This window comes from Canis lupus, chromosome 4 (genome assembly GCF_048164855.1).
Source record: "Canis lupus baileyi chromosome 4, mCanLup2.hap1, whole genome shotgun sequence".
NCBI lineage: Eukaryota > Metazoa > Chordata > Mammalia > Carnivora > Canidae > Canis > Canis lupus.
In genome coordinates, this window is record NC_132841.1 from 73,276,746 (window position 1) to 73,291,161 (window position 14,416).

At 40.1% G+C, this 14,416-nt stretch overlaps 1 pseudogene; it reads left to right on the forward strand.

The window, feature by feature from the left end:
• The first annotated feature begins 518 nt into the window (after positions 1-518).
• On the forward strand, positions 519-13,803 carry LOC140632657 (UDP-glucuronosyltransferase 3A1-like; annotated as a pseudogene).
• Positions 13,804-14,416: the final 613 nt, after the last annotated feature.

Below are 14,416 nucleotides of genomic sequence, written 5' to 3' on the forward strand. Positions count from 1 at the left end.
TGTGAGGCAGTCTGTCAAATTCAGGATATACTCAATTTCAAATAAAAGGGATATACCTGAATGTTGATCCCATGAAGTTACTTCCACAGTTTGATTAGGAAACAGGACAGTCACTCATAAAGGATCAGTGTACAAATGAAAGTTAAACAGGGCATCACAGAATGTAACAACTAGACATGGAACTCTGAGATCTGCTAGTGTCAGAGATGTATTCAATGTAGAATGACCTCAAAAAAAAAAAAAAAAAAAGACAAACTAGAAGGACCCAAATTAGCTTTGCTAGTGGGTGCATATGGATTGGCCAGAGAAAGGGAAGTGGAGAAAGAGAGAACATTTTAGGAAGCAGAAACAACTGGAGTAGAGTGATGAGAGCAAACTATTCATTGGACATCAGGTGGGCTGATGTCATATTATGGTCTTACTTACCTGGGTTTTTTTCTCTGAACCAAGCTTCTCTTAAGTATTGTAAAATTAACACTTCCAATAAATATTTGTCACTACTATTTTTGTTTTTACAGAGAAACATTTGACAACATTGTAAAGTTAATGGAAGAACTGGGGATTCGATGCAGTGGTTTGCTAAGAAAAGGAGATACCGTGGATTCCTTAAAAAATGAGAATTTTGACTTGGTATTTGTTGAAGCATTTGACTTCTGTTCTTTCCTGGTTGCTGAGAAGCTTGGGAAGCCATTTGTGTCTATTCTTCCCACCCAGTTTGGCAGTGTGGACATTGGACTACCAATCCCTGTGTCTTATATTCCAGTGTTCGATTCCCAGCTAACCGACCATATGGATCTCTGGAGCCGACTGAGGAATTTTCTAATGTTCTTTGATTTCTTCATGAAGCAATGGCAAATCCAATCTACGTTTGACAAGACTATCAAGGAATATTTCCCAGAAGGCTCTAGGCCAGTTTTGTCTCATCTTCTAAAGAAAGCAGAGCTGTGGTTTGTTAACTCTGACTTTGCCCTTGAATTTGCTCGGCCCCTGCTCCCCAACACTGTGTATGTTGGAGGCTTAATGGTCAGACCTGTTAAACCAGTGCCACAAGTAAGTAAAACTGTAGCTCTCGGCTGATGATATGGACACCATGCAGAGCTCTTCAGTGCAGAATTGGTGACTCCTCTGCCAGAGGGAACTGGGAGTGATGTAGCATGAGACAGGCAAACAATGAGGATATACATTTTTATTTTTCTAGTCTAATTTTTGCATTTGATTCTCTTTTAAATTTTATGTTTTTAATTTTATTTTAAATCTTGCTAAAAAGACTTAATATGAAATCTACATCCTTATGAAATTTTTAATAGTACAAAACATAATTATTGACTTAGGTACCATTTTGTGCCTCAGATCTCTAGATCTTACACATCTCACTTATCTGTAACTGTTCCTCCATGGAATAGTAGCTACCCTTTACCCTCATTACCACCCTTCCACCCCCCCCCCCAACCCTCGGCACAAACCTTGGAAACCAAAGTTCACTTTAGATTCTATGAATTTGACTATTTTAGATGCTTCATATAAGTTAATTCATGCAGTATTTACCTTTCTGGCTTATGTCACTTAGCAGAATGTCCTCAATATTCATCCATGTTTTCCCATATTGCAAAATCTCCTTCTTTTTAATGTATCCCATTATATATATATATGTGTGTGTGTGTGTGTGTGTGTGTATATATACACAATATATTTTTTTAACCATTCATCTTTTGAATGGATATTTTCGTGGTTACCACATCAAAGATATTGTGAATAGTGCTTCAATAAATATGGGAATGCAGATATCTCTTGGAGATCCTGATTTCCATTCTCTTGGGTACAGAAAGAGAAATCAGATTGCTCCATCATATGGTGGTTTTATTTTTAATTTCAGGGGGAATTTCCATATTGTTTTCCGTAGTGGCTTCACCATTTTTCATTCTGAACAACAGTATGTAAGGGTTGCTCTTTTTCCATATTCTCAACATATGTCTTATGGTTTTTAATAATAACCATACCAATAGATGTGAATTGATATCTGATTGTAGAATTGATTTGCATTTCCCTGTTGACTAGTATCGGTAAGCCTTTTTTCATATATCTGTTTGCCATTTGCATGTTGTCTTTTGATAAATGTTTATTGCAGTCCTTGGCCTAATTTTTTAATGGGTGTATAAGATTTTTTTTTCTACTGAGTTGTAGTCTTTCCTATGATCTTGGAGATTAATATCTTATCAGAAATACAGTTTGCAAATATTTTCCATTTTGTAGGTTGTCTGTTGGTCTGTCGTTTCTTTTGCTATGCAGGAGCTTTTTAGTTTAATGTAGTCCCAACTGGTTTTGTTATTGTTGTTGCTTATTTTGGTGTTTGTTCATTTTGAGTTTGATATTTCATTTTCTTGTGCATTGTGCTATATCACTGATATCATTGCCAAGACCAATGCCATGGAACTTTTCCCTATATTTGTTTCTAAGAGCTTTATAGTTTCAGGTCTTATGTTTAAATCTTTAATCCATTTAGAGTTGAGTTTTTTGTATGCTGTATGGTGAGGGTAGACTTTTATTCTTTTACATGTGGATTTTCACATGATGAGGATAGGGATTCTGGTTGGTGAGACAGTGTTTTCACAGCTATCTGCTGGCTTTGGTGAGACTGATTACACATTTGCCTGTGGTGCAGTCTGTCTTTAGTTTTTCTTTTAAATTTTTTTATGTTTCTGTTAGGAAAAGAGACCATGTAGCTTCTTATTCTAATGTCATGCTCTGTTTTTTTTTCAATTTTTTTCCTTTTTCAAATTTAAATTCAACCAGCTGACATATAGTACCTCATTGGTTTCAGACGTGGTTTTCATTAATTCATCAGTTGTATATAACGCCCAGTGATCATCATATCATGTGCCCTCCTTAATGCCCATCACTCAGTGATCCAACCCCCCTACCCCACAGCAACCGTCAGTTTTTTCCTGTAGTTAAGAGTCTCTCATGGTTTTTCTCCCTCTCTGATGACTTCCCATTCCGGTTTTACTCCCATACCCTATGATTCTCTACACTGTTTCTTATATTACACATAGAAGTGAAACCATATAAGTCTTTCTCTGATTGACTTTTTTCACTCAACAAATACCCTCCAATCCCATCCACATTGATGTAAATGGTAGGTATTCATCCTTTTTGATATCTGAGTAATATTCCATTGTGTGTGTGTGTGTGTCTACACACACACACACACACAGCACATCTTTCTCCATTCATCTGTCGATTCGACATATGGACATCTTGGCTTATTCTGTAGTTTGGATATTGTACACATTGCTGTATGAACATTGGGGTGTAGGTTCCCCTTGGGATCACTACATTTGAATCTTTGGGGTAAATACCCAGTAGTGCAATTGCTGAGTCATAAGGTAGTTCTATTTGTAAATTCTTGACGAACCTCCATACCAATTTCCAGAGTGGCTGCACCACTTGCATTCCTACCAACATGGTAAGAGGATTCCCCTTTCTCTGCCTTCTTGCCAACATTTGTTGTTTCCTGACTTATTAATTTTAGCCATTCTGACTGGTGTAAGATGGTATCTCATTGTGGTTTTGATTTGTATTTCCCTGATGCCAAATATTGTGGAGCATTTCATGTGTCTGTTGGCCATTTGTATATCTTCTTTGGAGACATGTCTGTTCATGTCTTCTGCCCATTTCTTGACTGGATTGTTTGTTTTTTGGTTGTTGAATGTGATAAGTTCTTATAGACCTTGAGTATTAGACCTTTATCTGATATATCATTTGCAAATATATTATCCCATTCTGTGGGTTGCTGTTTAGTTTTTGTCAAATGTTTCTTTTGCTGTACAGAAGCTTTTTATCTTGATGAAGTCCCAGTAGTCCATTTTTGCCTTTGTTTCCCTTGCCTTTGGAGATGTGTCTAGCAAGAAGTTGCTGTGGCTGAGGTCACAGAGGTGGCTGCCTGTGTCCTCCTCTAGGATTTTGGTGGATTTCTTTTTTTTTTTTAACAATAAATTTATTTTTTATTGGTGTTCAATTTGCCAACATACAGAATAACACCCAGTGCTCATCCTGTCAAGTGCCCCCCTCAGTGCCCGTCACCCATTCACCCCCACCCCCCGCCCTCCTCCCCTTCCACCACCCCTAGTTCATTTCCCAGAGTTAGGAGTCTTCATGTTCTGTCTCCCTTTCTGATATTTCCTACCCATTTCTTCTCCCTTCCCTTCTATTCCTTTTCACTATTATTTATATTCCCCAAATGAATGAGACCATATAATGTTTGTCCTTCTCCGATTGACTTATTTCACTCAGCATAATACCCTCCAGTTCCATCCACGTTGAAGCAAATGGTATTTGTCGTTTCTAGTGGCTGAGGAATATTCCATTGTATACATAACCACATCTTCTTTATCCACTCATCTTTCGATGGACACCGAGGCTCCTTCCACAGTTTGGCTATTGTGGACATTGCTGCTATAAACATCGGGGTGCAGGTGTCCCGGCGTTTCATTGCATCTGTATCTTTGGGGTAAATTCCCAACAGTGCAATTGCTGATTTTGGTGGATTTCTGTTTCACATTTAGGTTTTTCAATCATTTTGAGTTTATCTTAGTGTATGGTGTAAGAAAATGGTCCAATTTCATTCTTCTACATGTGGCTGTCCAATTTTCCCAACATTATTTGTTGAAGAGACCATTTTTTCCCATTATATATTATTTCTTGCTTTGTCAAGGATTAGTTGACCAAAGAGTTGAGGGTCCATTTCTGGGTTCTCTATTCTGTTCCATTGATCTATGTATCTGTTTTTGTGCCAGTACCATGCCATCTTGTTGATCACAGGTTTGTGCTACAGCTTGAAGTCCAGCATTGTGATGCCCCAGCATCGCAATTTTTTTTCAACATTCCTCTGCTTATGCCAGGTCTTTTCTGGTTCCATGCAAATTTTAGAATTATTTGTTCCAACTCTGAAAATGCCCATGATATTTTTTTTGAAGATTTTATTCATTTATTCATGAGAGACACAGAGAGAGAGGCAGAGATACAGGCAGAGGGAAAAGCAGGCTTCATGCAAGGAGCCTGATGTGGGACTTGATCCCAGGACTACAGGGTTACACCCTGAGCCAAAGACAGATGCTCAACCACTGAGCCATCCAGGCACCCCTGCCCATGGTATTTTGATAGGGAGTGCATTGAATGTATAGATTGCTTTGTGTAGCATAGACTTTTTTTTTTTTTAAGATTTTATTTATTCATGAGAGACACACAGAGAGAGAGGCAGAGACATAGGCAGAGGGAGAAGCAGGCTCCATGCAGGGACCTCAATGTGGGACTTGATCCCGGGACTCCAGGATCATGCCCTGAAGCTCCAGGATCATGCTCCAGGAGCATGAGCTGAAGGCAGATGCTTAACCACTGAGCCACCCAGGTGTCTCTAGCATAGACGTTTTAACAATATTTATTCTTCTAACCTGTGAGCATGGAATGTTTTTCCATCTCTTTGTGTCTTCCTTAATTTCTTTCATGAGTGTTCTGTAGTTTTCTGGATACAGATCCTTTACCTCTTTGGTTAGGTTTATTCCTAGGTATCTTACAGTTTTTGGTGCAATTGTAAATGAAGTGAACTCCTTAATTTCTCTTTCTTCAGTCTCATTGTTAGTGTATAAATGTGCAACAGACTTCTGTGCATTGATTTTGTATCCTGCCGCATTGCTGAATTGATGTATGAGTGCTAGCAATTTTGGGGTGGAGTCTTTTGGGTTCTCCATATACAGTATCATGTTATTTAGTAAGAGTGGGAATTTGGCTACTTCTGTGCCAATTTGAATGCCATTTGTTTCTTTTTGTTGTCTGATTGCTGAGGCTAGGAGTTCTAGTACTATGTTGAACCACAGTGGTGAGAGTGAGTGGGTATCCCTGTCAGGTTGCTGACCTTAGGGGAAAAGCTCTTAGATTTTCCCTATTGAGAATGATATTTACTGTGGGCTTTTTGTAGATGGCTTTTATGATATTGAAGTATGTTCCCTCTATTTGTACACCGTGGAGAGTTTTATCAAGGAAAGGTGTTGTATTTTGTCAAATGCTTTCTCTGCATCTATTGAGAGGATCATGTGGTTCTTGTCCTTTCTTTTTATTAATGTGATGTATCACATTGATTGATTTACAGATGTTGAACCACCCTTGCATCCCAGGAGTAAATCCCTCTTGGTCATGGTGAATAATCTCTTTAATGTACTCTTGGATCCTATTGGTTAATATCATGGTGAGAATTTTGGCATCCATGTTCATCAGGGATATTGGTCTGTAATTCTCCTTTTTGATGGATTTTTTTTTTTGTCTGGTTTTGGGATCAAAGTAAAGCTGCCCTAATAAAAGGAATTTGGAAGTTTTGTGTGTGCCAAACTCTGTAGACTCCTGCAGTTCGTGCCCACATGGATTCTCCTGGGGAGAGGGATGACCCTCCCCATTACTGTCTTTTAGAGGGTCCCTGAACTGAGAGCTGTCACCTGGTCATGCACACACAGCTCTGCTCCTCCCAGAGGAAGCTGGAGGGTCCCCAAGTTCCTGTCCTTTCAGGATCCCCACATGGACAACAGTCACCTCGTTGGGCTGTGGTTCAGGGATCAAATTGAGATCCCCCTTGTTGGCTTTCTGACTGTAAGCAGTTTCTTTGTTCCAATGCTTAGGAATTTTACTGACTCAGGCATTCTCATTCTTTCTGTGATTCTGGGGTCCTGAGACCACACTATTCCAGCAAGCACTTTTCAGGCAGGGATGTCTCTTAATGGAGCAGTTTTATAAGGGTTTCAGTTTTGCACTCTGGAGCTATATCACTTTCCTGTAGTTGGATTATGGAGGCTACTTCCCCTGTCATTTATCTTCCGATATATCACTTTGGATTCACTTCTCCACACCTACTACCTTGCAGAAAGTGGTTATTTTTCTACTTGTAGGGTTCCAGCCATTCTTTTCTTACATCTCAGGTTGAATTCATGGGTGTCAGAATGATTTGATAGTTATCTAGCTAAATTCACCAGATGAAATGAGGTCCTCTACTCTTCCACCATCTTGCCCCTTCTGCTCTTTTCAAATTTTAGTAATAGATTTACATCAATCTTATAATTATCAAAAGACAGTAAAACTGATTTTAAGTGGTCCCCGTGGATGGTAGATCTTATGGTGTAGTGCAGGATAGAATCAAATAGTGGCCGATTGAACAATGGAGGAAAGGTTGTGAGCTGGGGACAATGAAACAATGCAGAGGAAGATTTGACAGAAGTGTAAACTCGGGAGTTGAAAGACATGTACACTGGACACTACAAATTTGCTGAAAGAAATTCGGAAGACCAGAATAAAGATAAAGACATCTCTAGACCATGGATGGTGATACTTACTCTTGTAAAGAGAGCAACACTATTCAAAGTGATCTACATATTTAATCTAATTCTTATCAACAGATCAACAGTTCAAAGGCCTCTTCTTTTTATAGACATTAAAAAGCCAATTTTCAAGTTGATATGGAAATGTAAGAGACCTTGAATAACCAAAACAATTTGAAAAGGAACACAGTTGGATGACTCATACATCTGTGACCAATTCATTTTTGTTAAAGGTGCCAAAACTATTCAATGAAGGAAAGAGTAGTCTCTTCAGAAAATGCTACTGATCCCACTGGATAGTCGCATGAATGAGAATGTATTTTGAGACTTCCTCACACCACATACCAAAATTTACTCAAAATGGAGCGATGGCCTAAATAAAGAGCTAAAAGCCATAAAATTCTCAGAAGAAAAGAAAGGGATAAATCTGCATGGACTTGTATTTGGTAATGAATTTGTAGATCTGACACCAAAAGCATGAATAGCAAAGGAAAAAAATAGGTAAATTGAATTTCATCAATTTGGATGGATTAAAACCTGCTGCTCTGTATCAAAGGACATTATATAGAAAATAAAAGGACAACCTATCAGGTACAAGCCAAGTATATATCTTCACCACCACCTTTTAGCCTCATACTGGAGGTCCTAAGTAAAGTAATAAGACAAAAATAGGAATGACAAGTATATAGATTAGGAAGGATCAAGAAAATTGTTTTTGTTCACAGACATGATGGTCCAGTTCAAAAATCTAAAAAAAGCTCAAGGTATGATCCCGGAGTCCCAGGATTGAGTCCCATGTCAGTCTCCCTGCATGGAGCCTGCTTCTCCCTCTGCCTGTGTCTCTGCCCCTCTCTCTCTGTATCTTCTCATGAATAAATAAATCTTTAAAAAAAAAATAAAACCACTCTTTTTTATATATCAGAAATTCATGGGAGAATGTGAAATTAAAAACACTGTAACATTTACATTAGCACCATATAAAATGTGATCTTGAGAAAAAATCTAACAAAATATGTACAGGATTCATATGTAGAACTAGTACAAAACTCTATTGAAGGAAATCAAGGGACTAAAGTGGAGAGAAAGTCCATGTTCATAGATAGGAAGAGTCAATATTGCCAAGTATCTAGTTCTCTGCAAATTGATCAATACATTTAATGCAATCACAAATTCTAACCAACTTATTTTGTGGATAATAATGAATTGATACTGGGGCACCTGGGTGGCTCAGTGGTTGATTATCTGACTTTGCCTCAGGTCATGATCCTGGGGTCCTGGGATCAAGTCTTGCCTCAGGCTCCCCCTGCTTCTCCCTCTGCCTATGTCTCTGCCTCTTTCTCTGCATCTCTCATGAGCAAATAAAATCTTTAAAAAAAGATTATGAATTGATACTAAAATTTGCATGGAAAGCCAACATCCTGAAGAGCCAACACAATATTGAAGATGAAGAACCAAGTTGGAAGGCTGACACTGTCAACTTCATGACTTACTATAAAGCTATAATAATTAAAACTGTATGATACTGGCAGAAGATTAAGAAAATAGCCAATGTAACAGAATAGAGAATTCAAAAATAGACCCACAGACATTAGTGAGCTGATCTTACACAAAGAAGTAAGGACAACTGTATAGAGAAAACACATACTTTGAAAAAACTGTGATGGAAAATAGATATCTCAACACACACAAAATTGGACTCAGAACATAAACTTTTCACAAAAATTAACTCAAAACAGACCACAAACCTAAATATAAAATGCAAATGCAATTGTACAAGTTTTTAGAATATGATATCAGGGAAAATCTAGGTGAGCTAGGGTTTGGTGAAAACTTTTTAAATGCAAAACCTAAGTTATGTTATATGAAAGAAGGGGTTGATAAGTGTGCTAAGTTGAAATTAAAATTTCTGTTCCAAGCAGGCACTGTCAAGAGAATAAGAAGAGGAGCCACAGAACAAGAGCAAGTATATGGAAAAGACATATCTATTAAAATGGTTATTCAAATATGCAAATAAGCACTTTATACACGCAAATATACACAATACGCAAGAACTCTTAGAATTTAACAGTAAGAAAACCAGGAATTTAAAAATGGGCTAAAACTTTCCTAGACCCCTCAACAAAGAAGACAGATGGCTTTAGGCTTATATGAGAGAGTCACCTGATAGAGACCCTTTCCCAGCATCTACTTCAACTTCTAGAAACCCTACTGCCCTGTACTGGGCCAGGACAGCAACTGGCACTCTCCCAGGCACTAGCATCCTAGCATTTAGGAATGGCATCGGGACACTCCTAAATGACAATATATATGCCCCCACACCTAGAATGAGGATGAGGATGACTTTGGTACTGGGGCCATGTTTTCAATGAAGAAAAATTCCCAACACGTGGACTTCCCTCTTTATAAAACATTGTTATACATGCAAGTCCTGGATCTAGATGTTGGTGCCACAGTATGCTTTGAGTCCTTTATGGGCAACGTAGGCTATTGTGGTAGTGACTAGATCACTAAAGCTCTCTTCACGTTCATTTGAGATTATTGAGTGTTTTTGTATGGTAGGATGTGTCCTGAGGTTTCAGAAAAATGGCCTCAAGGCTGCCAGACACAATGGATATGAACACAGTGCAGAGAGCAGTGAGCCGTCTCAGGGGCTATGAGAGCCAGTTCAAGACAGTGAGCTTAGGCTCACTGGAGAGGAGGATATATTTTGTAAATAGCTGACTTTGATTCTAAGGCTGTCTGGGCTTTCATGAACAACTTTGTTCACCTCGTTTCCTTTCTTACCTCTCTCCAGGAATTTGAGAATTTCATTGCCAAGTTTGGAGACTCTGGTTTTGTCCTTGTGGCCATGGGCTCCATGGTGAATCTCTCTCAATCCCAGAAAGTCCTCAGGGAGATGAATGGTGCCTTTGCTCATCTGTCTCAAGGGGTGATATGGAAGTACAATCCTTCTCACTGGCCCAAAGATGTCAAATTGGCAGCAAATGTGAAGATTGTGGACTGGCTTCCCCAGAATGACCTCCTGGGTAAGGAGTGCCTGGATCTTTTTTCTCTTTCCATTTAGGTATTTTTAGGCTTCCACTGGGCAACCTCACCAGCAGGAGAAAGGGCAGGTGGTAGATAAAAGTAATCTTTATGGGACAGGAATAGAGCAGCAAACTGGAGTTCTTGGGAAATGAGACTATACTTCCCAAGTGGCTAAAACTAGCATGTTTTCTTCTTCCTAATCTATTGCAGTCCTGATACCTATAGCCAGAAGTGATATTGTCATGAGGTTGCTTTGATTTTACCTATTTTGACACAGACCAAGGTTGTCCAGGCACAATTGAAGACAGTTTGTGGACTCTTAGAACACATACTGGGGGTCTTGTTGCCACTGTCGTTCCTGGCCTCTTGAGTGTCTCTTAGGCCATGTGCCATTATAGACACACACACACACTCCCACACATATTAGAGCATTCTATGCTACCTAAGATGTAAGCAAGCTTTCACGGAATTGATGTTGATGGTGTCTGAAGGGTGTGCCAAGATATCTGAGTGTCAACCTGAGTAACTTGTCAGCTGGTTATTTACTCCATCAAATTCTCTGGTAACGGAGAGGTCCTTATATTCCAATAGGTTATTTTTGTCCTGTGCCACTTATTAGAGCCCCATCTTTGCCAAAGCCGTGGACTATATCAGATATACATCTCCAAATAATGCCTCACAAACATATTGGGAAGTTATGATAGAAGGTTCTGCACATTTATTTACAAGGCATGGGGTAGAAAAAAGGATTCTGATTTTCAAAGAAACACAAATAGATTCTGATGCACATCACTACTGAGAAGCAGTATTTGAGATGAACTCTTCATTATCAGTGCTTGTTTAAATTTTCTCTAAATAAGAGTGAGGTGAGCATGCAGGAACTGGAAATACTAAGATGGGTGGTCCATCATTGCCTAGTTTAGAGGATTTCTTATGAAATTGAGGAGAAAGTACATACAGTGTGAGTCTGATGAATGCCACATGAGATGTGATGTTAGTAAAAGTGTTAAGGCTTCAGATAAGAGGAAAGTGAAAGGGCAGTAAAGGAGTGAGCATGAGAACTAGAGGCCAAGAGAAAGAAGCAGAGTTGGAGATAGAAAATCAGAGAAGATAGAGTGTGACACTGGGAGAGACTAGGAGAAGGAAAGAGAGAAACAGGGTGGAGAGAATAATATGGATGGATGTAGGATGTATGCATGGATGGATTGAATGGATGGATAGATGGATGGATTTTACGAAGAATATGTTTTGCTTAGCTCTTCTCTGAAGCTTTCCCTGGATTTTCCCCCTTAAATGGATTGATGTAGAGGAATCTCTGTATAGAAACAAATCCAGAATTTTATATCTTGGAAAATGTACCATTGAGTGTGTCCTAAGCTAAATCAGTAAATTCAGTTATGCAACATACTTTGATATCCCTTTGTAGTTTTTTTTTTTCCCTTGGAACTTTATCTGGTGTCCTGAAAGTTTTACCCTAAAAATTTCTGTTCTGTTCCTGATTTGCAACAGCTCACCCACACATCCATCTTTTCGTTACCCATTGTGGGATGAATAGCATAATGGAGGCTATCCAACATGGTGTGTCCATGGTCGGGATTCCTGTCTTTGAAGAACAGGCTGAAAACCTTATTCGAGTGAAGCCAAAAAGTTTGGTGTCTCTATACAGCTACAGCAGATCAAGGCAGAGACATTTGCTCTGAAGATGAAGTAAGTCATAGAAGACAAGAGGTATGGAGCTCTTGTGGCCACTTGGGTTTGTGGTCACTTAGGCTGAATGAAGACATCAAACACAACAGCACGGTGTGGCACTTTTTTTTTTTTTTTTTTTTTTTTGCAATAAAAGCTGAAGCTTCCAAACTTCCATAGAATAATATGTGTGTGATGCTAATAGCTGACCTGTTTCTCCTGAGGGCAAGACTGGGCAATGTAGGTTAGATGTTAGGTTCAAGAACAGTTTCTACTTTAAGGGTTTTGAGGACTCTGACCTTACACAGGGTCTGTGAGAGGTCTTATATTTTGGGGCTGCTGATAGTAGAATTTCACTAGGGAGGTCACCATCCTATCCTCCATGCCACATGGCACACTGTCTCTGCCTGAGGCCCTTTATCAGTGATGCTACCTACGACATCTTTCTCTTCCCTTCACAGGGCTGGATCCTCATGACATGGACTCATCTCCAATGTCCTCTCCTCAGAGAGGCAAGAGGTCTTTGTGTGACAGTCCTAGATGCACTGTTTACCCAGCCCCTTCAATCATAACTCATTTTCTCTTCTTCACACTTCTCAGGATCAGTAACCACCCCATTTCATTCTGTTTGAATTTATTGTGTGTCCCTTCTACTAGCTAGTAGAGAGTAAGCTCCCCTGGATGGCCAGGTGTGTCTCTTGTTTCCCCTGTGTTCTCAGTTAAAGGGTCCATGTTCTCTTAAGTAAATTCTAATATAGGTCAAGAATGTGGTAACCACGATGGACTGAGTATCTTATCAGGGTCTCGAGGACATTTACCCTGAATCGGATGTATGTCATCGCATATATCCCTGTATACTTTTCCTTTATTGTAGCATAAGTGTCCTTGGGTAGAGACTTGTCCTTACAGCTTAGTCATCTTTCTATAGTTTAGCATTTTAGCACTAGGCTTGGATCTTTGCGTGGTGAGACCGGTTAGAACTTCGACTGTGACAAGATCAGGCCAACCACTTTTCCTTCAAATTCAGTCTTTTGTGCATATGGATGAAATGTGTGTGTGGTGTGTGTGTGTTGATACAAGGTCTCTAAGACTTCTGAGTTCACATGAGTAACACCCCAACGCTGTCTCTGCCAACAGGTACAAGTCAGCAGCCATGGCTGCCAGCATCATCAGGCGCTCTCACCCCCTGACCCCTGCCCAGAGGCTGGTGGGCTGGATCGACCACATCCTCCAGACAGGGGGTGCAGCACACCTCAAGCCCTATGCCTTGCAGCAGCCATGGCATGAGCAGTACCTGCTGGACGTCATCTTATTCCTGCTGGTGGTCACCCTGGGTACCCTGTGGCTCTGTGGGAAGCTGCTGGGCATGGTGGCCAGGTGGGTGTGTGGGGCCAGGAAGCAGAAGAAGGCCTGATGGAGGTTCAGCCTTGACAGGTGTTTGGGGAGCCACTGGTTGCAGATGGCTTTCCCCAGCACAGGACACCCCTGGTGTCTTCTTTGTATTAGTACTGAGGGTAGCTTGCAAATATTGTTTCACTATTTTCTCCTTGTGTTTAAAAATTCTTGTGAAGGGAAGCCCAGGTGGCTCAGCAATTTAGCGCTGCCTTCAGCCCAGGGCCTGATCCTGGAGACCCGGGATCGAGTCCCACATCGGGCTCCCTGCATGGAGCCTGCTTCTCCCTCTGCCTGTGTCTCTGCCTCTCTCTCTCTCTCTCTCTCTCTCTTTATTTCCCTGTCTCCCATGAATAAATAAATAAAATCTTTTTAAAAATTATTGCGAAGCACTCTTGTGATTATTCTTTTAAATTGTGGTAAAATATATATTATATAAAATTTACCCTTTAACTATTTAGTGTAGAATCAATGGCAATGAGCACATTGACATTATCATGCATAAAATCACTACCACCGATTCCAGAACTGCTTTCACCTTCCCAAACTCAAACACCTTGCTGATGAAACAGTAATTCCTCCCATGCCTGCCTCTACTACCACCTCAGTAGGCTCCTGGCAAACCTGGTTCTACTTTCTGTGTCTATGAATTGTATCCTGGTTTCATGACTTGCCTGCCCCTATCAATGGACACCTCACTCAGACCCAAATCTTCAGCAGATAGCCCACCTTCCTCCCCACTCCTTGTCCCTAGATGCAGGGCCCTGCTTATTGCATCCTGGGTGCCTAAACACTGCTCATTCTGTCTTCATGCTCACTTTTTATGATATAACAGAAGATATTGGCCAGTTATTCTATTTTGGGACTTCCTCTTGCAGATCCTTTCCCCTTCACCTCCAAGCTCAGAAAGCCTGGTCCCTGTCCTGAGGTTAGACATGCATGACCCCTAGGACTCC